The sequence below is a fragment of the Pholcus phalangioides genome, unplaced genomic scaffold (genome assembly GCF_987345545.1).
Source record: "Pholcus phalangioides strain wild (caught in Gottingen) unplaced genomic scaffold, Ppha-v1.0 ptg000010l_1, whole genome shotgun sequence".
Taxonomy (NCBI): Eukaryota; Metazoa; Arthropoda; class Arachnida; order Araneae; family Pholcidae; genus Pholcus; species Pholcus phalangioides.
This window is the reverse complement of record NW_028301603.1, coordinates 35,146,056-35,167,845: the sequence shown is the minus strand read 5'-3', so window position 1 is coordinate 35,167,845 and position 21,790 is coordinate 35,146,056. Positions and strand designations below refer to the sequence as shown.

The 21,790-nt window shown below is 38.9% G+C and overlaps 2 long non-coding RNA genes across 3 annotated transcripts in view; one reads left to right on the top strand and one right to left on the bottom strand.

Annotated features, from left to right (window-relative positions):
- Window positions 1-21,790, top strand: part of LOC149081345 (uncharacterized) — a 210,949-nt gene that overhangs the window by 29,906 nt on the left and 159,253 nt on the right. The gene's annotated exons all lie outside the window — the stretch shown is intronic.
- On the bottom strand, window positions 17,373-19,564 carry LOC149081347 (uncharacterized). Its single transcript, XR_016193429.1, has 3 exons — window positions 19,547-19,564; window positions 19,258-19,373; window positions 17,373-17,388 (listed from the first exon to the last, which is right to left on the bottom strand). It is a non-coding gene; the product is annotated as an uncharacterized LOC149081347 (long non-coding RNA).

Genomic DNA, 21,790 nt, shown 5'->3' with positions numbered 1-21,790 from the left:
AGTGCTCCACACACTGATTTTCTTCCCGAACATTATTTTAGTGATTTTGGGGCACTGAATCCGAATCTGGCATTGGTTTTTTTTTTTATTCGGATACTCTAGTTTTGGAGTTAAAGTGAAAATTAAACATCGGTAGTAATATATAAGCATTATAAAAACCACATCGATACTGTGCGAAATGTAAATAACTGCCGAAATGTGATTAGAAGGTGATGTTGGATTGATTTTGTGGAACTTGCTCCATATCTGGCATTAGTTTAGTCAGACTGGCTCCAATTTTTTGGAGGTGAAGTGAAAATTATATTTCAGCAGTAATGCATAAGCCGCATAAAAATCACATTAAAACTGTGAGAAATATAAATCAATAATGAACAATGAGTATCAATACATATAGACCACAGATGTCTGATGATGGCATAAACGTAATAACATAGGAAAATAAATAAAAACATTGGAGTAAAAATTCGACACAAAAATTAGTGTCTGGAGACTACAGAGAAATATTGAGACTATGTATATCATCTCAAAAACAAGTGCCAATTCCGCAAAACCAAAACTAGTTTCGAAATCAGCATCCCCAATTTTAAGATAGCGTTTACCTTAAAATAGCTAACACTATCTTGGGAACTCTCATTTTGAACAGTGTTATGGACAGTGAAAATGAATAACTTTTTAGGGTCCCATAACCATGTTCACTAATCCACTCTACTGGCAAAAATACTCCGATTTTCATCGTTAAGTTCGACATTCTCCAACCTAATGGATATCGGGGCCCTTAACAAATACAAAAAAAAAATCAATTTAATAAAACTTATTGCTCTCATCCAGTGAGACGTAGACAAAAGACCCTTTTACTTTTCAATAGTGTCGTGCAATTTAACTTTATTAGCCACATTATAAACCAAAAAATCTGCATTCACAGTATATTTCATCCTCAGTATTGTACTGGAAAAATAAGTTATCCAGAGACAATTTCGATGAAAACTGGGCGATATATATATCGGTGACTGAATTTATTTCAGTTATTTTAGAATTTGTTGAGAGATATTTATACTGGTGTGCAAAAATTAAGGACGAGAGTGTTTTTTTTTAATGTAACGTGAACTGAAGAGCCAAAAAAATTGGTACAGGCATGCGTATGCAAATAAAGAGATATGGAACCAATCAGCGTACGGCGCTGCGGTCGGCAACGCCTATATAACACAACAAGTGTCTGGCATAGTTGTTAGATCGGTTACTGCTGCTACAATGGCAGGTTATCGAGATTTAAGTGAGTTTGAACGTGGTGTTATAGTCGGCGCACGAGAGATGGGACGTAGCATCTCCGAGGTAGCGATGAAATTAGGATTTCCACGTACGACCATTTCACGAGTGTACCGTGAATATCGGGAATCCGGTAAAAAATTAAATCTACGACATCGCTGCGGCCGGAAAAAGATCATGCAAGAACGGGACTGACGAGAATCATTAAACGTGACAGACGTGCAACCCTTCCACAAATTGCTGCAGATTTCTATGCTGGGCCATCAACAAGTGTCAGCGTGCGAACCATTCAACGAAACATCGTGATATGGCGTGATATGGGACCCCTGATACGTCTAGATACGACTCTAACAGGTACCTAAGCATCCTGTCTGATCACCTGCACCCACATGTCCATTGTGCATTCCGACGGATTTGGACAATTTCAGCAGGACAATGCGACACCCCACACGTCCAGAATTGCTACAAAGTGGCTCCAGGAACACTCTTCTGACTTTATACACTTCCGCTGACCACCTAAATCCCCAGACATGAACATTATTGAACATATCTGGGATGCCTTGCAACGTGCTGTTCAGAAGAGATCGCCACCCTCTGTTACTCCTACGGATTTATGGACAGCCCTGCAGGATTCATGGTGTGAATTACCTCCAGCACTACTTCAGACATTAGTCGAGTCCATGCCACGTCGTGTTGCGGCACTTCTGCGGGCTCGCGGGGGCCCTACACGATATTAGGCAGGTATACCAGTTTTTTTGGCTCTTCAGTGTATAAAGTGTTCCAAATCAACAGAAATAATATCATAAAATCCCCAAGATATGGGTAATGTAAACAAACATTTTTCAAAAAAGAAATCCAAATAGGAACTTTATCGAAAAATTTCGCTTCGAGCGCCATTGGACAGAAGACCGAAACGTCCATGTGACAAGTGACTGGTAGGGAAAGTCTATCCTATAGTAGGGGATAGGATCACACCTGACTGGTGTGCAGAATTTACATCGTCCGCCCATGCTAAGTACAAGGTTGTCAAAGAGGCATTGCTGCCCATTCCTGTTGCAGTGCGAATCGCTGCTCCAAAATCGTTGCTGGCAGCTGGTGACGTATTGCCAATGCGTCTCCCTAGAGTGTCCCACACGTGTTCGATTGGGTTTAGATCCGGAGACGTTGCCGATCAATCGATGTGTTGATCAGTGTCCAGTAGCTCTGCGACAGCCACTGTAAGATAAGGGTGTAGCGTTGCCGTCCGTGAAGTACTGAGGATCCATAGCACGAATAACACCGTCAGGAAGAAGAACCTCGGCAGAATAGCGGGCACCAGTGACTGAACCACGCTGGAAGATGTACAGGTTGACGAGACGGTGCATGATTACCGAGCATGATTACGTTCCCGAACGGGAACTTCGCCACCATCCCCCAAACCGGTCCCTTTCGATCATGTTGAACGAGTTAATGCGTGTTCTTCGCTCTCTCCAGATGTGTGTGCGCGCGTTCAGAATCGCTAGTCAGACTAAATCTGCTTTCATTCGTAAAGAGAACTCGACCTCAATTTTTCAACTCCGTCCCTAAGTTTTGCATACCATCGTTTTATCATATTCCATTTATATCGCATACCATATTTGTATCTTGTTAAGAAAGTATTATCTCGATAAAATTCAAATGACGCAATTTTTTTTAAATTGAATTTTAAATGATTTATATATGTGTGAATTTTAATCAAAATATTAGGGGGCGCGAAAACATCTCTTTCCATGAAATGAAAGAGCAATCCTCGCATATTAAGCGAAATTTTTACACTTCCTAAATACTTAGTAATTCAAGCGAAACGACTGTAAAAATTTACTTCGGAGTTTTTTTTAGTCTATTTTATTTTGAATTGAAATGCAACGTGAAATTTTAATCACTTTCATATGCTTTCAAAAACAAGAAAATTAATAATGATTCATAATGATTAAAAAATTGCCGAAAAAATACGTTGAATACGATGAAAAAGAAGCATCATCAGTTTTATAATGTTCGTCTATCGATAGCGTTTCGCAAAATTGAAATATTGAAAATCATTCAATTTTACACTCCCTCAACCATTCTGAAATCCGCATAACGCAATTAATTTTGAATGCTTTCATTTCACTTTATTTCCGTTTAGAATATAAATCAGTTAGTTTTAATCTCTTTCATATGTTTTCAACAACAAAAAAATTATAACAATTAAGAAATTGATAAGGAAACATTCAATTGCGTATTTTAAGAAACAAAGATAAAGAAAACACGAGTTTTGTCGTATTTGTCAATAGACAGCGCTGTCAAGATCCAAGTACTAAAATAATGATTTACTCACTTTCTCGTCTTTCGCATCAAACTGCAAAAATTTTGAAGGAAAAAAAATCGTTATATAAATAACAAGCGGCACATCATATTCGATTATTATTGCCATGTTTTGTGCAGAAATATAATATTTGTTTAAAGAGGAAACACGAGTGTTCGAAAAAACATGCGTCAATATTTATTGAGCAATGTTAAATTGGCGAAATGTAGTTGTTTCAGTGACAATTCAGTTGTGTGTGTTTCTCAGTAACATATTTAACATTTTATATAATTGCACTTACCTCTTCAGCCGCCTAAAAGCGCAAAAGAAAAAGAAAAACCATCAGATTGCAAATTTGATACTGAATAGTTTTTGCTATCGAATACCTTATTTAAAAAAAAGTGTCCCAAAATATGTCACCCAAGTTTAGGAAAATCACTAACAGTTCGGCAATTGCATTGGAATAGATTGTTATGTCTAGCTATTTCAAAGTCAATTTTCCGATTCCGCGTGTAGTAGTATATAGTTGTGTTTTTAAATACAAGGGAATGGCACCAGAAAAACTAAAGCATAGCTGCCAACTTTGGACAGAGGCAACTCGGGAGGTTTTCGCTCGGATCCAAATTCTGTACAGAAAAAAAAATCTAAAAGGCATCTTTTTTAAAGAATTTTAGGAATTTTTCATTAGTAAAAGGGAAATTTTAGGGATATTTTCCCGTTGTACAAACCGTGGCACCGTGCAAGTTCATCGCCAATCATGGCCAACCAGCAGGTTAAAGTCCTTGGGTTAAATTACCCCTTAAAAATGTAATCTCGCAAAACAAAAAATCTCGTCGGACCGGAAACGGGACATGTGGATAAAGCAGATACACGCGATCGTGCAATTTTTGGATTTCGAAAGGCCGGATTGACGCTTGCTGATTGGCGAATTTTGTGTTTTCGCACCAAAAATTATTATTATTATTGTTGTGATTTGACGAAATGGCGACAAATTACAGATAAATTCTTGGGGAATATTTCTTCTAAATGTAAAGGGATTTTTTACAATCGCAGGCGAAATTCGGAAAATAAAAGAATTTTTCGTTAGCCCAGGAGTAGAAATTACGGAGCTATATATATACTAAGTTATCAAAGCTGTATATATACTAGTGCGGCCCGGAGCACATTTACAGATAACTTGTGTAATCCGTGAGGGCGCGGTAGCCCAGGTCGAGGGGCTGTGAGATCACTAAAACGGCGTGGGGTTTCTTTAAGATCAACAAATGCATGCGGAAAAGAAATCACTATTTTGTATGAAAGCTAGAAAGTCTGCCTGCTTGTTGACTGTTAAGAAAGAATGAATTATAGCGATCAAGGATTTTTTTTTTACGAGAGTTCGACTTCTCTTCAACCTCTTTTCGTACCAAGTGTGATATCTCAGTTTATAGTAGATGGAAGAATTGCACTGGAGCTTTTTCCCTCCTTCTTTCACCATTTATAGAACTTTTCGAGCAAAAAACAACTTTATGTTACTATAACCAGAATATTAGAGAGGATGTCGTTGGAAAAAATAACAGAACTTTAGCGTAAAAGAAAGAAATCAAGCTAAAGTAATGTAGAACACGAGTTTTTTCTACATTACCGACGCTGTAGTCGGAAGTTGTTTGGAAACCTTTTCTAACTGGAAGTATACCTCTATGATCGACGGTTCGCCTATAAAAATGAATTACATGAGTCCTGTATAGCAGTGTTTCTCAACCGGGGGCCCCACGATATTCCGGGGGGGGGGGGCACGGATGAAAATCTTGCAAGAGGAGAGCCGCGAACAAATTTGTGAAAAGAGTGACAAAAAAATTCAATTTCAAACGAAATGCATAGAATATCTTACCTCTCCCCCCCCCCCATTTAAATAACATTCACATGAAGAAGGAAATAAAAAAAAGTGTTGCATGTGTAAATGCATAGGTTACAAAATAGGTCTTAAATTTTCTACAAATTTTCTAAACATTTATGTTTCATGAAACGTTTCTATATTGAGCCCCTCCCCCCACGTGACTTTCCTTCCCTCCTCTCCCAACACCTGATTGGCTCGCCTCTCGTTCTTTGGTATACACAAAGTTTCAAAATCCCCGGATCAGAAGTAACACCAATCAAAGGGCTTGAAATGTCCCGCCAACAGAGAGAGAGAGCAGACGACTTCCTTCTGTTTGTCTCTCCCAGGAGCATCAACAAGTTAGTAAGAGCTCCCGGATGTGTGAAAGTTGGCCCAATGACCAATGAGAAGGCTTGAAATTTCCCGCCAATTCCAGAGACAGAGCTGACGAGCCAGAGAGAAATATTCTACAGCGCAAAATTAGGTTTTGGGAGGGGGGCGGGCGGCAAGCCACATCAGATAACCTTCAGGGCAATATATTGCATGCCCACTAAAAGTATGCGAATTGGCGTCCCGGGAAATGGGTTGGGCTGCCCTGGATTTTATTCGTTGGTCAACTCTGGGTCCCCCACTAAAAGTATGCGAATTGGTGTCCCTGGTAATTCGTTGGGGGTCCTGGATTTTATTCGTTAGTAAAATTGATAAATATTAAAAATTTTCGTGGTCCCTCACGGGGGGGGGGGATGTCCGACAAGAATCCAGGTCGGGGCCCCACGGAAATGTTGACAGGTTCCAATTCGGGGGAAACTGGAATTATCTCATTGATTTCTATTTTTTAATTGTAAAATTTGCAACATCGGTAGCCCGAAATGAAGCCAGTCTGGTGGCCCACTAAAAGTATGCGAATTGGCGTCCCGGGTAATTGGTTGGGGGCCCTGGATTTTATTCGTTGGTAAAATGAATACAAATGAAAAATTTTCATGGTACTCGCAGCGGGGGATGACAGTGTACACTTTCACACTGATTTGCTCATTCTTTCACTTCTGAACTGATTTGTTCACTCACTCACTCATATGGTCACTTGCATACTGATTTGGTCCTTTATTCACTTCTGGGCTTACTTGCTCACTGATTTGCTCATTCGCTCGCTCTTATGCCCCACTTGCTCACAAACTTGCTCATTCTGTCATTTATTTGTTCAATCACTCATTTCTTCAATCACACTTTTATTTTCTCATTCACTCACTCCCGTGTTAGTAACGTACTTGCACACCGATTTGCTCACTCATTCACTTCTGTTCTTACTTGATCACTAATTTTTTCATTTACTCACTCATGTGCTTACTTACTCACTATGCCACACTTGCTCGTTTCCCTCATTCATTTGCTCAAGCATTCACTTGTTTGTTCACTTGCACACTGATTTTCTCATTCATTCACTCCTATGCTTACCCGCTCATGGTTTGCTCATTCACTCACTCTTATGCTCACCTGCTCATAATTTTCTCATTCGCTCACTCCCAAGCTCACTAGCTTGCTGTGAAAGATGTGTGTGCATAGATAGTAATGATAAATTACCAGATATTTCAAAATGTACGTCGTCTTGATGGCGGTGGTGCCCAAAATCGTGTTCTCATCATGTTATTCGATGACCATGAGTCAGTGTGGTTATCTGTAACCATGTATCGAAAGATCGTTTCCTAACCGTGCTAACAGTTTAGTTTTCGTGACCGTGTAATCTGAAGTATTTGTTACCGTGTTTTAACAGTTTTCATAACCGTGTTTCATATGAAGTTTCCGTAACTGTGTTTGCAGTAGAGTTTTCATCACCGTGTTAGTTGTGAAGTTTCTTTTAAAGTGAAATTTCCGCGCCCGATAGTAAAATTGTTTGCGTAACTGGGTGGGGATGTTGTTAATTGAACAAGTGAATTAAGGAGTTGTTGAGTTGATGATTGAACTCTTTAATGAGCAAAGTGAGTGACCATTTGTGAGCAAGTATTCGGCATTGATGAGTGTGGGTGGGCGTTTTGATGAGCAAGCGAGTGGGCGCTGAGATGAGCAAACAAGTGAGCCCTTAAAAGAGCAAGTTAGTGAGCATTAGTGAATAAGTATATGGGTGCTTTTTGATGAGCAAGTAAGTGCAGCTTTGATGACCAAGTGAATGGGCGCTTTGATAAGCAAGTCAGTGAACATTGATGAGCAAAGGATTCAGCCCTTTAATGAACAAGTGAGTGAGCTCTTTAAGGGATAAAATTCCCTGGGGCCAAATGTACCGGGGGTGAAATGATTATCCGAGTGAGTGACTGAGTGATTTCCATATGAGCGACCATGTGAGTTACTGAGTGACCGACCGTATGAATGACGAACTGAGTGACCGTATTCGTGTCCAAGTAAATGATTGACAGTGTATGAGTGTCCAAGTAAGTGAGTGACAGTATGAGTATCCAAGTAAGTGATTGTCCGTATGAGTGACTAAGTGACTGACTGAGTGATTAACCACATTAGTGACCATCATATTATCATTCATATGTTTACTCATGCAGTCATTCATACGGTCGCTGATAGGGTCAGTGCAGGGAGAATGTGACAGTTTAATTGTCCAACTCACTTGATCTCTCATATGGTCACTAACTTGTCCACCCACACCATCATTCATATTTTCGTTCATGCGGTTATTCATTCGATCAGGGCTAGTGAAATGTCCATCTCATTTGATCATTCATAGGGTAACATACCAACATTTAACCGTTTACTCATACAGCCATCCATAAGGTCACTCATTCGGTCAGGGTAGATGGAATATCGGGGGTAAATGTCCAACTCACGTGATCATGCATCGGGTCACTCACTTTGTTGTTCATATGGTCAGTGCAGGCAATATGTCAGGGGGTTAACATCAAACTCACTTGATCATTCATACGGCCACTCACATCATCATTCATATGGTCATTAATAACTCATACAGCCACTCTATGGTCAGAGAAAGAGAAATGCCAGGGAATAAGTGTCCAACTCAACTGATCATTCATGGAGTCAATCACTTCGTCGTCAAATAGTCAGAACAGTCAATAATATGTCAGGGGGTTAATGTCCAACTCAATTGGTTATTCATAAGGTCACTCACACCATCATTCATATGTTCAATCATAGGGGTCATTCATTCGGTCACTGATAGGGTCTGGGCAGGCGAAATGTCGGTTTAAATATCCGGGGAAGGGGGGGGGGAATGTATCGGGGATGAAATTGCATTCACCAAACGTCGGGGGTGAAATGTTTATTTAAAAGTGTCTCTCCGCAAGGAACAGGCAAACCTTCCACCTCTTGCTTACATTGACGAAAATAACAAAAATTGAAGCATCTGCCACTTTTATTTCAAACTAGCTATATTACCCGGCGCTGCCCGGGTTTTCTTCAATGAAGCTGTTTGGATCACGTGATATCTCCCTCTTTCTCTGAAGGACATGCAAACCGTGCCTAAGTTAACCAATATGGCGACTTCCTGCGCGACTTCGTGAAATAAACAAATCTAGATTTAAAGAAACATAGAAACGAATATTTTTTTCCTCTTTTTTAAGGGTCGCTCAGTATTCCGATCCCCCCCCCCCCCCGATTTTCAAGTTATTTATTTCTGCCTGTTTCTGCTTCTAAAAATGCTTAATTAAAGCTGTGGAATTTCTTCGATGTACTTTACGGACCCATAATTGATTTTAAAACAATCTAAACTATATCAGTTTATGCAGTTGAATATCAAAAGACAATACAGATAACTTAATTTTCACATGCTTGAGAAGATATAAATAAAAAGTTGAAATCAATGTTATTGTCTGGATATTCAACTCAAAAGTAGGTCCGGATAACTATGTCATATTTGATCTCCTGGGCTTTGTATATATCTCTAAGTGAACGCAATACTTCAAAAATCAAGACTTCTATACAATTTTTAAAATTATTGATGCAACAGAAAACATCACCAAATTTTCGCATTTCTACAGTAAAATCGGCAATTTTAACATTGATTTCTATGAGGATCACCCTTTTCCTGACCCTCAAAGCGATGCTGATGATGATTCAAAAAGCCTCATTACTGGGAGTATTGAAAATGTGGCCAACCATTATAAAGGCATAAACTATTATACATATAGTAACAGGATTAGAGAAGTGACAAACCATTGTAAAGGCATAAAACACGTCTGAATCGCATTGCTAGGGAACCACGGTAACCAAAGTAAACGTTCGGAAAGTGATTGTTGAGGCCCAAAAACCATTGTTGCCCTACGGTTTTTTGCCCATTTGGGGCATTTGCCCCGCTCTGACGTCATTTCGTCGAAATTTCGTCAGAGCAGGGCAAGTGCCCCAAATGGGCAAAAAACTGTCGGGCAACAATGGTTTTTGAGCCTCAACAATCACTTTCCGAACGTTTACATTGGAACGTTTACGTGGTTCCCTAGTGATGAGTTTCAGACGTGTTTATGCCTTTACAATGGCTTGCCACTTCTTCAACGCTGTCAATATATGTATAATATTTATGGCTTTATAATGGTTCGCCACATTTTCAATTCTCCCAGTAATGAGGTTTTTTGAATGACGTCATAATCATTATCAGCATATTGGTTTACTTGGACACAGTTTGTATGTCTCTCAAAGAAAGAGGGAAATATCACGTGATCCAAAAAGCCTCATTGAAGAAAACCCGGGCAACGCCGGGTAATATAGCTAGTAGATATATATATTGGGAAAAAACGATTATTTCTCTCTTCCTATAGAAAGTCATACACGTCATGGCAGGTGTTTTTTATCACAGTGAAAGAAATAAAAGTCATGTGAGGAGTAAATTTTCTTGTTGAAGGGGGAGGAACAGTTATCGACTAGCAACCGGAAAAAGAAATGAATATCCTATAAAAATAGGTGGCAATTTGTGAAGGTTTCGCTTTTTCAAATGTGACCGTTACAATGCCGATCAGGAAAATTTCAAAAACCGCTTAAAGGGTTAAATTATTGTTATCTATTTGTTTCCATGTAATCAGGGATTTTATTAAAAGAAAAACACTTAAGATAATAAATTCTGACATTTATAGAACATTTCCACATGCCTCCACATTTTGGGCCACACCTTACACAAAAACCTCGAATTTTTTTAAATGCAAGGTAGTGAAAACTTTACTCACATTAGGAACCGGTGTTTCTACCGGACCTGGAATCGGTACCGCATCCTCCTGAAAATGGAAAGCGCAGAACACATAGAATCAGTACAGTATGGTGATATATAAAACGAAAGCATCGCAATTTGAATCAATTCAATCAGCAACTTTAATTTAGTGATTCCCAAGTCTCATACAGTGGTGTCTGTCCACTCTTATCATTATCATTATTTTGTTCCCAAAGTGTTCGTTTTACTGCACGGACAGCCCAACTCGCGGGACGTAGGTTGGCAACAATAGCTGCAAATGCAGCCTGACAACCAATTTTGATCTAATAAGTAATTTTAAAATGTGCTGAGAAGTTATTTATTATATTTTAAAAAAATGTAACCATCCAATTTCATCAACATGGTTGTGGAATGTTGGCTTCTTCTCCACCTTTTTTTGGATCATCAAAATGATCAAAGTGTTCTCAACAATGCAGCTCTTGATGATGAAGATCTTGCGATCCTGATCCTTGGTCGGTATTTCCTATCCTACAAAATAATTTTAGCACTTTAACTGTCAAGTTCCAGCGTGTTTTTCTACAAGGAAAAGAGTTTTGCTCGCTTTTTATCAGAATTGGAAAGAGAAGTTTATAGTTTTATGTGGTACATCTTGTAGACATAAATCAATGGATACTTTGGTGTTCAGAATTGTTTTTTTCTTCCTTTAATTTCTTGACAAATATACGATGAGTTCTTCTGAAACTTTACTCGTGTAAATCCTGTTCTTGTACTCACAGTCTTCAATGGGAATTTATTCTGGAGTGCATTTTAGGGGGACTGGCGAAAAAACTAAATAAGAAAAATCGTTTTTGATCCACCCTGTATCAGATAAAGCTTCAAATAATTTGTAAATTTCACAAAATATTTTACGTGTGTGACGATTGGTGAGGTGTATACGAAGCGACGAACATGAAGCATGCCTTTATTTTGCATTAACCTGCGAAACACACAACCCCTTCGTGATGAAGGTTAAAATCGAACTCCTCGAGAATGTCTTCGTCTCTCGATACAACTTAAATCTCACGTGTCTCGTGAATAAAAGCATTGCTGTACATCCTTGTTAACAGCTTGCCTGTTACACGTGTTATTTTCAATGTTCGTATGCATTTCCGTGAAAATTACAAGTATTTTCACAACTTTTTATGAACGTTACTCTTAAAAATGTTTCTTCTAAAAATTTTTATTTTTATCTCTCGCGTTTTTCCACTTATAACAAGTGGCAATTTCACCAAATTCCACAAGACTTACAAAAAATTTGGCAACGCTGAAATCATACTTTATACTGAAATTTGAAATGAAGCTATTTGATATTTCCCGAGATATAAGCATTTGAAGGAAATAGTTTTCAAGTACGTATGCGCGAGAAAGATATATAAATTTTATTTTTCATAATTATATGCCTTACTATACACAGTGAAACTTGTATGAAAATTCCAGTTGAATATCATGAAAATCTTGAAAGATATGTGCGATGCAATGAGCTGTATTCAAGTTACTTCATGGAAGTACCTGAGTGATGAGAGTTTTACACAAATTGATATTTCGATTGTTTCTTTCGGTTTTTAAACCGAAATATCCTAATAAAAAGGGGAAAATGGGTATTGCGATCAGTTTAAAAATATAATTTTCATTTTGATGTCTGATTTATTCCAGCAACTTCATTAATATTTGATCCTTCATCAGAGATCCCAATATACAAACTATACTAACGGTGTTAAACAGCGATTGAATTGTTTCCCGTTTAACCGTCCCCTTCCCTTAATCGGATATTATATGTCCTGGAACCTTTAATGTCCGCTTAATCGGGGCCGACACCGTATAAATGATTATTATAACTCTTAAGTATAAATGAAGAGGCAATTGTTAGAATTTTTCTTTCATTTTTCTTCAACAGGTCATGACATACAGCTGAAAATCTCTCTCAAACCAAACCAAATTCTTTAGGAAATGACGATTATCGAAATAAGAGAGCGGTGTATGCATTTCAAATACCCTGAGCGACGATAACATTGCGTCCATTTTATATTCAAATATTCCTGAATTTTTTCACAGTATCTCCTTAGCATTTTTCCAATCATTCGTATCATAATTTTTAATTCCATTTCTTTATTGTTTGTGCTCAACAATATGATTTTGTTTTGGGAATCATGATTTTGTTTTATCAACTGTATTTATGCATCAATTTCGTCAGCAATCTCCGTGTCACGTTATTATTTATGATTTCTTTTAATCATCTTTCTCAAGTCTTACTGCGTGTGTTTAATGTGTTTCTCTTCTCCGTATTGTTTGTCCATCTCTGTGTATGGGCAGTGCTTGCCTGTTTTAGAGATGTCTATCGATAAATAAAGCAATTTGTATCCAAAATATACATTCGAATCCCGTTATAACGAACTTCAAGAGACTGGAGAAATCACTTCGTAATAATGAAATTCCGTTGTATAGGAATTTCAGATTTTCGCATTGTTGCTATATAAACTTATGTGGGGGAGCTAGAAAAGTCTTCGTTAAAACGAGATTTTCGCTATTACGGTATTCGTTGAAACGGGAATAGACTGTGTAAATAAAAAGTGTCGTTCATCAGAATGTACTCTCAGTATTTACGAAAAATTGGAGCCAAAATTTCATGTTCCTGTACTTACTTCTCAGTACGGAAAAATAACGATCACATGTAACAATAAAAACCAATTTTTATAAAATATGACACTGCAATATCAAGGTATTGAAATGGTTTAAATATTTAGTATCTATGAGTAATCTATGAGTGTACATGATACTTGTAATTTAACCCCAATCAATGGTAAGAGGGTCATTCAAGTATTACGTCAGCATCGGTGAATGGGGGGGGGGGGTCCCGATTTGCTGCATTTGATGACAAGGGGGGAAGGGGCGGTTTAGATGATGCTTACGTCATCAACCGCCCTATGAAATGCCATTTAATCTTAACTGACTATATCTTAATGACATCTTACTCGGTGCGCCAAAAACGAGTAAACCAATTGCTAGTTTGTGGGCACCTGAACCAAGTTCTTTACAGAGCCTCTTTGGTGATCTCTAAATGTCTCGCGGACCCAACTGATCTGGAAATGCGTCTGGGCTGCGTAAGTGTTCTCTGGAACTGTGCCACGCATCACTCTAGTGATCCGTTATTATGCCGCGAATCTGGGAATACTCCGCGGGTAACTTGAGTGATCTGAAAATGCATAACGGACCTACTTGGATGATCTGAAAATGTGCCGTGGGCTGCTTAAATGTTCTGGACGGGTCACTTAATTGTGCCACGGGTCACTTAAGCGATCTGAAAATTTGCATTTTTGTAAAATTAGGTTTGAGACCAGGCCACATCAGATAACCCCCTGAGCCAGTATATTTGGTCTGCGTGCCATGCGTTTAGCATATATGGCTTGGGGGGGGGGGCGATGAATTTCTTAAAAGTAAATATTTAGTTCTTGGACTTCTCTCGAATAGCATTGAAATTAACAGACTCAACACACAATGTTTGAGGGGAAAGAGGTGATGCTTGTAGTTTCCCTTTCAAGCACGCTCACAAGTACTGAGCAAAATTAGGACTTCTCCATTTCAAAAAACCACCCAATCTTGGCTTTTTTTTCTGTCTCAGCCCGCCATCAGGTCTGTGAATTATTTGCTCAAATTATTTGTCTCACTTATTTTTGCCAGTCCGTAAATTATTTCTCATATTTACGAAACTATTTCTTCTACTGATATATAAATTTTTGCCTGTCCCCAAATTATTTCTCCCATTTATATATATATATATATATATATATATATTTTGTGCCGTCCAGAAATAATTTATCATATTTATTTATTTCTTGCAGGCTCACAAATTAATTCTCCTAGTTATTTATATTTTTGCCTAACACCACATTATTTCTCCTACTTACGGTATGTAAACTGAAGAGCCAAAAAAACTGGTTCAGGCATGCGTATGCAAATAAAGAGATATGGAACCAATCAGAGTACGGCGCCGCGGTCGGCAACGCCTATATAACACAACAAGTGTCTGACATAGTTGTTAGATCGGTTACTGCTGCTACAAATAAGCGGGGTATTTTTCTCTCACTTATTAATTTTCCTGACGGTCCGCAAGTTATTTCTCCTATTTAGGGTGTTAATTTTTTGCCGTTCCTCGAATTATCCCTCCGGTTAGTTTCCACTTTGCTGGTACGCAAAAGTTTTTCCACCACATTCACAGGCCCGCAGACAAGGTTGAAGGACACTGGTCTAGAGCAGTGGTTCTCAACCTGGGGCCATATGGCCCCCTTGCGGTCCTGGGACATTCTAGGTGTGGCAGGTTATCGAGATTTAAGTGAGTTTGAACGTGGTGTTATAGTTGGCGCACGAGAGATGGGACATAGCATCTCCGAGGTAGCGATAAAATTTGGATTTTCACGTACGACCATTTCCCGAGTGTGCCGTGAATATCGGGAATCCGGTAAAAAATTGAATCTACGACATCGCTGTGGCCGGAAAAAGATCATGCAAGAACGGGACCAACTGACGAGAATCATTAAACGTGACAGACGTGCAACCCTTCCGCAAATTGCTGCAGATTTCAATGCTGGGCCATCAACAAGTGTCAGCGTGCGAACCATTCAACGAAACATCATCGATATGGGCTTTCGGAGCCGTAGGCCCACTCGTGTACTCTTGATGACTGCACGACACAAAGCTTTACGCCTCGCCTGGGCCCGACAACACCGACATTGGACTGTTGAGGACTGGAAACACGTTGCCTGGTCTGACGAGTCTCGGTTCCAATTGCTTCGAGCTGATGGACGTGTACGGGTATGGAGACAACCTCATGAATACATGGACCCTGCATGTCAACAGGGGACTGTTCAAGCTGGTGATGGTATGGGGCGTGTGCAGTTGGCGTGATATGGGACCCCTGATACGTCTAGATACGACTCGGACAGGTGACAGGTACGTAAGCATCCTGTCTGATCACATGCACCCATTCATGTCCATTGTGCATTCCGACGGACTTGGACAATTTCAGCAAGACAATGCGACACCCCACACGTCCAGAATTGCTACCAAGTGGCTCCAGGAACACTCTTCTGAGTTTAGACGCTTCCGCTGGCCATCAAAATCTCCAGACATGAACATTATTGAACATATCTGGGATGCCTTGCAACGTGCTGTTCAGAAGAGATCTCCACCATCTCTTACTCCTACGGATTTATGGACAGCCCTGCAGGATTCATGGTGTGAATTACCTCCAGCACTACTTCAGACATTAGTCGAGTCCATGCCACGTCGTGTTGCGGCACTTCTGCCGCAACTACACGATATTAGACAGGTTGGCAGTTTTTTTGGCTCTTCAGTGTATATTTGTAAGACCACAAGCAATTTGTTTTGTTCTTTTTATTTATTCTTTGCCGCCTCCCCCCCCCCTTTCTCTAAATTATTCCTCCCATTTATTTATTTATTTTACTCTCCGAAAATTATCGGAGAAATTAATTCTCCTACTTATTTATATTTTTACCGAACCTCGAATTATTTCTCACACTTGTATTTACGGTATTTATTTTTGCCGGACCGCAAACTATTTTTTGTTTGTTTTCGCCTGCCCTCAAATTATTTTTCCCTTTTTTTTTTGCTGTCGAAAAATTATTTCTCCCGTTGCTTTATTTTTACTGGCCTACCAATTATTATTATTTTTGTTACCCCGTCACGCAAATTATTTATTCCATTTATTCATATTGGCCTCAATCGACAAATTATTTATTTTAATTACAGTGTTTATTGCTTCCCGGCCTAAAAATTATTTATCTTACTTATATTTACTCTTTTCCTGTCTTAATATTTTTCTCTCACTTATTAATTTTCCTGACGGTCCGCAAGTTATTTCTCCTATTTAGGGTGTTAATTTTTTGCCGTTCCTCGAATTATCCCTCCGGTTAGTTTCCACTTTGCTGGTACGCAAAAGTTTTTCCACCACATTCACAGGCCCGCAGACAAGGTTGAAGGACACTGGTCTAGAGCAGTGGTTCTCAACCTGGGGCCATATGGCCCCCTTGCGGTCCTGGGACATTCTAGGGGGGCCACGGGAGAAAATCAGAAGAAAGGTGATCCACGACAGGTGGTGAAGAGAGTCAGAGAGCTGTGAAGAGAAAAAAGGTTTAAAAGTGAAACATGGTTGAAAAAAATATTACTACTTTCAGAATTCATCACAGATCCGTTCATAGAACCAGGGTCATCTTAACCCTTGGGTCTATGTGGGCATGACCCGGATCTTCATGTCTATAACGGAGGGAGAGGGACTGCACTATATGGGATCTGGTACTATATGATTTTCGTATGTAAGAACAGCTTACATGTGAAAATCGTAGTACCAAATCTAGTACCCGCTTAGTATGGAGGGCTGCCAGAGCAACGGTTCATGTGTTGGGAGGGTCGATTTATTGTGCATGTTCGTTGGATCGTCCAGTATTATACACAGATCCATCTTTTTCCATATAATTTGAATCATGGGAGAGATAATCCATCATTTGAATCCGTGCCTAGCCAGGATTCTAGAGATTGGTCCGATTTATTAAAATTCCATTCATAAGAAAAAAATAGAAAGTATCTCACTCTTGGATTAGGGTAGGGGGGCCCTGGATAGGACAGGGGGCCACAAGAAAAAAATGTGATCCTTCGGGGGCCATGAGCTGAAAAAGGTTAAGAAACACTGGTCTAGAGAACAAAAAAATTACCAATCATAGCAGACGAATAATGTAATACTCGGCATGTTATTATACTCACCCTGTGCATATGTTTCTGAAGAAGAGAAAAGAACAGTAAAATTTAAAATAAATGTTCAGAGAACTATTGAAAAAATTACCAAAAAATTCACGTGTGTGTGAATGTCGTGCAAATTGTATTACAAATTGTTAAGAACTCGGTGATTACAAGATATAGAGAATACTGGTTAGATATAGAGAATATATATATACAGTATAAAAGATACAGTTTTCTTCTTTTTTTTTGAAAAATTATTAAACTCTCCTACGGGGGACTCAATCACGCTCTCTCGCGTACGCCAAGTGAGTAAGCTACCACCACTCTATAGAAGCAGATAGAATATCTCTTCCTTGGAGCGTATACATGCTGAACGGCACCATCCGATGGACAACGACAGCAATCAGCTAATGGCTCGTAAATGGTGGCATCAACATAAAACGTTCCAAGAAAGAAATATTCTACTTGCTTTTATATAGCGTAGTGGTAGCGCACTTATCGAATATATACGAGAGGTTGTGCGTTCGAGTCCCCGTAGATAAAGAGATGAATTTTTCTTTCGAAAAAATCAACATCTCTACATTTTGCCAGTATATTCTGTGCACCTTATATAAACAGGTACAAAAGAAAAGTTTCTCTTCATACAACTCAAATATGATTGCATATAATCAATAAACATGTCCATTGTTGAATCATAGCTATCAAATTCAGTGCACTGAAATTATCACTTTGTTCACATTCCTTACCAAAACAGCAATCCAACAGTGAAATCTTGTTTCTTCGGGGAATCGGACCTATGGTCTCTCGCATACTGGGCGAGTGCGCTACCAATACGTTATAGAAGCAAATAAGGCATTCCTTCCTTGTGATTATTATTCTTTCCTGTTTGTTCAAAGAGAGAGGGTGATGAAACCATTCTCTCTTATAGTTGCGAACCCCCCCCCCCTTTACTCTCTCCGACTAAGTTGTTTTCCAATATACCTCATGAGACATCATATAAAGTACTACCAGAATTATTATGCAAAATAAACACTCCTTGTGCAAGATCCCTACCCGAGTGTTTAGGGCAGAAAAGCTCAACCTTTAGGAGAGTTCGGGCCACTTCATCTGTTTGAAAACATGTCGCAGGACATTTAAGTGATCTGAAACAGCACCGCAGGTGACTTACGTGATCTGTAAATGTGCCGAGGATCTCTTAAATAATCTGGAAACGTGTCGTGGGCCGCTCAAGGGATCTGAAACTCTGACGGGGGGTAAAATGTTCTTTAAATGTGTGTTGCGTGCCACTTATATAATCTGTGAATGTGCCGCGGGCCACTCAAGTGGTGCGGAACTGCACTAGGTGTCAGAGGAGTCATTTGTAAATGCGCGGTCACGGTTCACAATAGATCCGAGGGCCCCATTTGGTCCGAGAGAAATGAGTTGTGAATGTGCCTTTTAGGCTATAAGGAAAAATCTGCATCTACGTGGAATTCGGAACATGCTACACGTGATAAAACAGACAATGCTAGAAAGGCTGAGCTAAACAAAAACACAAAAGAATGGAAATCATTACGAAAGCTATTAATACTACTTTTTTTCATCCTCAATGTGCAATAGATGGTGACACCCATATTTTTACATTACGCCCGATCCTATAGACATATACATGTTCTGTTACTATACAACAATAAAATCATCCCAGCATGTGAACTAATATTCATTAGGTGTTCCTCAAAGGAATTTGACCGTGATGAATCTGTGGTCACAGTGAGATGGTTTCCTCCGAGGGAACCATAGGTCGACTCAGACCTGCCACGGATCAGAATCAGACTCACAGTAAAGTAAATCTTTTTTCCGATAAGATCGATGACCATCATTATTATAAGATATTTCGATACATATCGGTCAAAACATAATGCTACCTACCTATGAGACATACGGTCACAAAAACGATCCCGATGACCAAACAGCTCTTGGACAACATGTTGCTTCAATTTGAAAACGGTACTTCGTTGTGCAAAAAATCTCAAAACCATTCAGTCCTATTTATAAAGATATGGAACAATTAATGAGTTCATTGTGCATACATTTTCAGCAAAATGTACTGCGTAAATACAGTTTAGTCAGGAAATAATCTGGAAACAATTTAAATAAGATCATAACTTTATGTAATTTGTTGTTCCGAACGTCATTACGTTCGTTTGGAGCAACTCACCTGCTCGATACTCAAATTGCCTCATGCCAATGCAATGTACGAATAACTAGTAAGGTTCTTTCTTTTCATTTCTAATAACCTGGATCGTAGTTGCCCAGGGAAAATATGATTATGGCGCATGATTTACCCACTATTATATTCATGCAAATACCAGGAGATAGTTACAGGTAATACGTTGCAGGTGGGATGATGTATCCATTTATATTTTTCAGTCAATAATTTTGACAAAACTTTCCCTGCTGAACGCCGATATCTTTGATTTCATGCAAAAAAGCAGGTAATTTATTCTAAGAATTTAATCAGCAGCGTTGCAAAGACCGAAATGCTAATTTTAAGGTACTCGTAGTGTTAAATTTTTCAAATGGACGCCCGATTAACTGCGTTTCCATGAATCGAAATACGGAATATGACGCTGGAGCCATCACCTCAAGGATTACTTTTATGGCGAAAAAGTCACGAAATCGAAACCAAAATAAATTTCAGAATATTAGCCTACATAATGACGGGACTACATCCATCAAGCACCTTAATCAATGAATCAAGTAAAGGTGGTTATATTGCATGTATCTTTGCAGTGTTAACTGTTTAAGCGGCATTGACCAGATATCGCGCCTCTTATTTTAGCTTTGACACGCCCGTATTTTGTACAGTTGATTTCTCAAAGGAACGCTCTCAACACTTCACAAATCGGTTCTTAAATAAAAATTTAAAAATAAATGACATTTTGTGAAAGGGATTTAGTGACTTGTGCTGTGCAGCATGTGAAGTGTTATGCAAAAAGTGGAACCTCTATTATCCGGTAAACCTTAATCCGGACATTCCCCCCCCCCCAGCCTGAAAATAAATCCAATTCCTGAGTTGTTTGTTTGTAAAGGATTTTATCATGCAGTTCTCCCACTTCTTCTACTTTTCCTACTTTTCGGTAAAATGCCCTACTTTCTAGGTTCTGTCTTACTTTTTCTACCTCTTTTTTAGTAAATCTTGTCAACAGAATTCGTGCAACTTTTTTTAAATGAAAAAAGGAATCATCGAAATATTGCCAAATAATACAAATGTAGTACATTGCAACTAATGATCCTGCCAAAGCAGAAGTTTTATCGTTTCTTTTAGGTTATTTGGTGGTGGGGGCATGTGGACCATTTGATTGATATATTTTTCTTTTGATTATTTTCAGGGCTCAAAAACTCATTTTTAGTCAATGTTCCGAGTTGTCATTAAAAACTTCGATCAGGATAGAAAAAAATAATAATTTTGTGTTTATACTACTTTATTGGTTTAGTCCAGTGATTCCCAACGTGTGTGTTAACACCCCCTTGAGGGCGACGGAAAGTTCCAGGGGGCGGTAGAAACTACGGATATAACATTGAATTCTATGGGTTAGATTGCGTTGGGGGGCGATGAGAGAAAAAAATTTCTGAAGAAGGGGGCGATGGGACAAAAAAGGTTGGGAAACTATGGTTTAGATTATTCATTGCACAGTAGTACCTAACATTCATCATTCAAAATTATGGTGCACATTTTGGGTACAGGTGAAATAACCGTTTCAAACATAACAGAGCTGTTGGATACATAGGCCTATTCTAGGTTTTGTGAATCTGATGCTCTAACCAAAGCATTCAATTATCTCCTGTACTTTGCAGTGGCTATTCAGCTGTGGCGGCTCGTGGTTGAATGTTCTGGGGGGGGGGGGCGCCAAAACAATTTTTTGCTAAAGAAAATAATAAAAAAATATTAAAAGATCAAAAATATAGATGCTGATTATGTTTGCGATATTTTCATGATTATTGCAAGTGTATTTCCATCGAGTAACTAGGTTTTTAAACGTTTCCTGAACTATTAGGATCTGTGCGACTGCTGAGGTTATCTTGTTGCGCAATAACTGGCCCAACAAAATTTAAACTACATCTTATATATTCGGTTTTAATTTTTAACTGCTTTGCGCAAAAGCTTCGGCAGCAAATTTGGATGATCTCTATTTGACGAATCGACGATAAATCTGGCAACCTTTTGCTAACTTAACCAGACGTTAGAAAACGGAAGAAGAAGGGAAAAAGGAATAAATTGAAGAAAAGAAGAAAAAATAGAACAGGAAAAATAGTATAAAAGATAAGTAGGTATGCGAGTATACTGGAGATTTCACTTTTCACCTTCACCCTACGTGACCCTCTTTCGCTCTTACATGTTTATAGTTGAAAGTTACGTTATATATGGGGGGGGGGGGATCACTAAAAGTAAAATAGAGAA